The sequence below is a fragment of the Triticum aestivum genome, chromosome 2B (genome assembly GCF_018294505.1).
Source record: "Triticum aestivum cultivar Chinese Spring chromosome 2B, IWGSC CS RefSeq v2.1, whole genome shotgun sequence".
NCBI classification, from domain to species: Eukaryota; Viridiplantae; Streptophyta; class Magnoliopsida; order Poales; family Poaceae; genus Triticum; species Triticum aestivum.
The window spans coordinates 588,986,427-588,992,426 of NC_057798.1; positions in this window are offsets into that span (position 1 = coordinate 588,986,427).

Sequence of the window (6,000 nt, forward strand, 5' to 3'; positions counted from 1 at the left end):
TTTCGAATTGTATATTCGGTTAATAGTTGGGTTGCCCGGCTCCTGTGCTTGCCGCCTACGTTCCGCATTGTTCGGCTAGGTGTGCAAAAGGAGAACCACTGCGATTGTGCTTCCAGCTCACACGGTTAAGCACCTCAGTGCAAAAAGCCGAAAACTGACTGTCACAATAAGCGAAAACTGGTCAGCAATCCGATGACTATGTTAAATGATGGGTCGTTCATAACATTGGCCGAAGTGTTTACGGCTTGACCTTGGCTGTTGCCGAACACTAACTGGGGGCTAGTAACTGGCCTCCCGACTTTAGGCTCCTGTGACTAAGTGAAAGTTATAAAGCCCGCATATCTGATTGCCTCGTTTCTGCTAACACAACCGCCTTCGGGCACCGAGACGTCGGCTAAGGGTTGTCTTGTAAGTGCGGAAACACCCTGCGTAGTATCTGCAAAAGGGTAGAAGCCGATTATGGGCCACTTTCAACTGATAAACGGTCGCAACAGAGTCAAAATAAACATATCATCGACGTTCGTATTTAATATACGGCCACCCGTGATTTTACTTTGGATATCGATCCTTAATTCGGCCACCCGTGCCCACATTAAGGCTCGAGGGCTACTGGGCTTTGTGCTTATTATTTACAAATATTAAAGGGGTACATCGATCCCCTGATCTGGTGTTGCCACCTGACCAGTGTCTCGGGGGCTAGTGCATTGACAATCCAATGCAAAAAAATTAAAGTACAATATAGTTTTCGAGGAGATTATTATCCTCAGGTTGGTCGGCCGCACCCAACCTGAGTCTCGAGGACTTTGCACACCGCATTTCTATTCCTAAGTATGCTGCCGAGCTGGGAATTGATCCTCAGGCTGATTTTATGAATCAACCTGAGTCTCAGGGGCTACTAGGGTCAGCGGTTTGATTTCTTTCTTCAGGTGCATCCCGGATATTAGGCTAACACGCACCTTGAGGATTACTGGCTATACATCTCAGCAGAGATTGCATTGCACAATTCGAAATTAAATCCGCAAAACAATCAGCCCATGACCGAGGTGCTGAGCCACCTCGGAAGCAGTTCGGCATATAGCTCGAATGCAAGTGGCTGGCTCCTTAGAGGGCATTTCCGGCATTAAGCTCGGCTAAACACTTTTTTGAACCAAGGTGATCTATGACACCTCAGACATAGTCCCGCGTTGGAGCTTGGACATAGTCCGGCATTGGATCTCGGATACAGTCCGGCGCTGGAGCTCGGATGCAGTTCGGCATTGGAGCTTGACTATAACAATTCTCTTCGGATACCGTCCGACGTTGGAGCTAGGATACATTCCGGCGTTGGAGCTCGGATACATTCCGGCGTTGGAGCTCGGATGCAAGAGGACACCGCCACACGGGGACAACTTCAAACCCGAGGTGGGCGTGAAAATAACAAGGCAGTGATAAAGGCCGGAGACTTAAAGGGGCTCCTCAAGATCGAAGATGGGAAGATTTGTTGAACCAGTTTTCAAGACCGATGACCGAAGATGAAGAACAGTTCGGAAGAATCAAGGAGCGTCACCAACTTGAAGACTGGTTCAGGGGGCTACTGACGGTGTCCTGGACTAGGGGGTACTCACCACGTCGTCTCCCGATCAGTTAGATTGGGCCGAGGACCCCATGGCCGCATACTCATGGGCCAGTTCGGACAACCCCTGCCGCGTACAAGGAAGACTCCACAAGACTTGGCGCCCAAGACAAGGACTCTCCTAAACCCTAGGCCTCCGGTGTTTGATATAAACCGAGGCCATGCTAGTCAATAGACAATCCCATATTCATTACTACAATCTCATGGTAGATATGTGTACTCTGTACTACACCCATATGAATACAATCAAAAGCAGCATGTAGGGTTTTATCTCATCAAGAGAGCCCGAAGCTGGGTAAAACCCCGTGTCCATGTTACCATCGCTCCAAGACGCCTAGCTTAGGACCCCTACTACGAGATACGCCGGATATTGAACCGACAACGGCCCTCCACTATGTAGGCCAAAACACATGCCAAATTCACTTGTGATGCATTTGGCATCGATGCCCCTCCATTGCTCACCCGGTGCCCCAATCTGGATCACCTACTTTGCTCCGGTGCCAAATTAACTCATGCAATGAAAAAACACTTGCATGGGAGAGAGAGAGAGAGGACTGGGGCAATAAAAACACTTATTTGGGAGAGTGAGACGCTGGTGTAGTTGGTTTGATTGATTTGTTTATACATGTGGGTCTGTGTGCACAACGGTGCCAACACTCTCACATCGCGAGAGCGGTGCCAAAATCTTTTGATTTGACATCGATGCGTATTTTGTGGCATACTTTTGAGAAATATGGCATCGGCCACATAGTGGAAGGCAACAAATGCCCAAGCTCTTCACATGCTCCTAGGTAAATGAGAGAGAGAGAGTGAAAAATATCACTAGGCATCCAACCCTATCGTATGAGCAAATGATATTGGTACCTCTTGATGACATGGCAATCTAATACAGCCAGCTGCTCTAATATGTTCTCTTCTTTTGCAGATAAAAAAGACCCGAAAGTGAAAAATGTGCTGCACTATAACAAGCTCATCGAATGCCTTGATCTCCATCTTACAGAAATTGATTTGATCGACTACCAAGGTAGCACATCTGAGATTAAATTGACCAGGTTCTTTGTTCTGGAGGCAAGTGTGCTCAAGGTAATGAGGTTTGGCGTTCTTTGGCACAACAATGAATGGCGTGCTGATCACCGCAAGCGTCTAAGCCTAAATGACAAAGTCTCTGTAGAAGCTGAATTTGTTTTTGAAACATCAAGTGGCCAGAGACTCGAAAATTTATTTGCCCATTAGTGACTTGTCAAGGCGGTGGATTTTAGTTTGTACGATAATGCTACATCCACCTAAAGTAATGAAAGTTCTTACGTAAACCTCCTAGTAATTCCCTCTTCGTAGGTACAGCATTACTCCTAACATTTGTAATATGAGTTTGAAACTTGTAATATTGTTGTGTCCTATTCCTGCGTTTTCAAAATCCTGCAAATCAAAGAGGTCCTGAGTTGGTGATGATGTTGTGCCTGCCATCTTTCACCAATAGCAGTCGGATCTAGATCTGACGCATACAAACCAAACTTCTCCAGTTTTGCAAAAAGATGCCCACAGTTGTTCCCTATTTACAAAAAACTCCATGTCTCTCACAATCAGCCTTATCTCCTCCCTACCACATCTAGAAGGCCATGGAAAAATCTAGCATGATGGCTGCTGCCGATGTCGTCCACCGCCAATCTTGGTGTTCCGTGCACTGCACAGGCATCTACGCACGGGAAATTATGTTGAACACGGCTAGTTGTAAGCAGGCTAGCTCTACAGCCATGATGATAGTGGCTGCAGATGGTGAGGCTGACTATGCTATGCCGAACACAGCGCCTATACTCAGGTGTCATCTCCGGCACAGGGTCTTGTCACTTCACTGTGAGGAGCAGCACGTAATAATTTGACCAACGGGTAGTACAGTGCTACTACATTGGTAGTACTACTACTAATACTAGCACCACCGTCTGGATTTAGTAGTACTACCACGTCCATCTGGATTTTAGTATTTGACTAGCAATATCTAGTAATGCATCTCACAAAACATGTACTACTCCCTCTGTAAATAAATACATGGTGTATTGTTTTATTCCTATCGGCGAGAGAACTTAATGTATTTTTGCTAAGATTACATGCAATGAACTAACCACTACATGTCATGTTTTCTAGTCTCAAGTCATTGAAAGCATGCACGGTCCACATCTCTCATTGGTTGATATGTCACGAAATAAGAAACGAGGAGGGAGTTAATGTACCGTGCCTAAGTGTTTTGGGATTATTTGGTTTTCGTAAGGTGACGTACACAACATTTTTTATTACATGCATTAACAGTTTATTAGTTAAATCAAAGGTCAAAACTTGGCGAAAAATGCAAAGTAAACATCAAAGTTCTCTCGTTTGACCCCAACTAGAAGTCCGGTGAGATGACTATACCGCACCGGCACATAGGGGGACACATCTTCATTGACTTACTGCACCTGCCTTTGGGTGCACATGGGCCCAACGGGTGGCTGGCCCACCTGTCATACAGCCAGAGGCAGGTGCAGTAGAGGGCGAGGAGTAGATGGCCAACATGAACGTGAATTTAACACAGTCTGCACTTCTCATATAAAGGCTCCCCGCCAGTCCAATCAAGTACGAAATCCTACGCACCTACGCACGCTAACCAAGGGCAAGAGTGATCACTCCAATCCAAGATCAGTCAACAAGAAGCTAGTCCCTTGGAGGCGATGAGCGCGAGCATCAGCCGGCTGTGCCAGATGGTCCATGATGCCGGCCTGCGGCCCGGCACCGAGGAATGTCTCCAAGTAGTGCTTGAGGCCCCTAGGGCAAGGGGCCTCTTGGATGACAGCTTCGTCTCCTTGTTCGACGAGGTCCTCGTCGGCTTCCTCGACAAGTTCACCGTCGTCAAGAAGCTCGCGGACGACCTTGACGTACGCCTCCAGCCCATGCGCCCAAGCTTTGCGATGCCCGCTACCCTCAACGGCCTCTATGGTGACAACCTCTTCGATGCACTGGATGCCCTGCGACTGCCCGCTGTCGCGCCGGAGAATGTCCACCTCGAGGTCGCGCTCGCCGCGCAGCACCGGGCGCAGCAAGACACCATTGACATAATCACCCACATCTACGCGCAAATCATCCACAAGGACTACTACATGCAAGCGGAGGACGATAGGACGCTGGCCTTCTTGGACCGCGGGGCAACCTTGGACGACATTGTTCAGAAGCATGTTGAGCTCGCCGCCAACGCCGCTGCTCCTCACACGTCGGTTGGTGACCCGGCGCACTAGGGCGTGAGGATGGCGTTGATGGATCCGTATGTATCTTTATCTTTCTGTCAAATCCATGTAGTAATATATGGTCCTACTAGTAATTATCTTACCTTTCGCATCAACTTCATAATTTTCGTACGTACTCCATGCATGAACTGCGCCAGAACCAAACTTCTCATTACTCTAGGGAAATTTGTTATTTCTATCTATCGGTCGCGCCATGGAGCAGAACCAAATTTTACAAGTTACAAGTTCAAAAGGAAAAGCATGTCGTGTTCGCATCGCACCCCCACACGGTTGGTCCGGCACGCCGCTCATGGGGGAATGCATGTTGTGTTGCATTTTCACTTACAAGTGGGACCGCAGTTGAGCAAACCGACTATCGGCAAATCCCCACCCCGCCCACCACGTGATGGTTGAGAAAACAAGAGGGAGAAGAGATGGTTGTAGCACGGACTCCAAGAAAATTGGTTTCAGATGGGACTCATGGGTGGTGTGTGCCGTACTGCTAGACATGAATGCTAGTTATGGCCCATGCCACCCCGCTATATTGAGCCTATATTGAGGTGCTGGTTATGTAGAACAAATTTCCTGGAGTCTGTGCTCAACCCTCCTCTATCTCTCTTCTCAGCCAGCCAGGAGGACCCACTGAACCTGCACATCTTTCACCTCGACGTGCTGGTGATGAAAAACAAATCCAATAAAGATCTTCTGTGGCCGCTTTTGGAGTTACTCAAGAGTAGTAAGATTCTATTTACAGTTTAACCCAAGATGCACATCACGTGGTTTCAACTACCACTCTATTTTCTTGCATGACACGACCTAGATGCTGGATGTCCCACGTGTCGGCAAAAGAAGGAAGAACTCGACCAAATCTTCGGTTGTGCTCTCAGATTAGACTAGTTGTGCTAACTTAAAATTTTATTGTGTAGAATGGATGCAAGTTTTGTATTGGGAAGAAGAGTACATCGATATATTGATAGAGCAATTTACTAGATGTTCTAGCACTTTTAGCTAGCATAGAGGCTAGAGATGAGACTAGTGCACTTGTTGATAGAATAGAGGCTAGACATGAGACTAGATGCCAGGAAGCAACATCTACTTCTTTAAACTTGAAGAAGAAAGAAGCACGCAAGATCGAGCCTC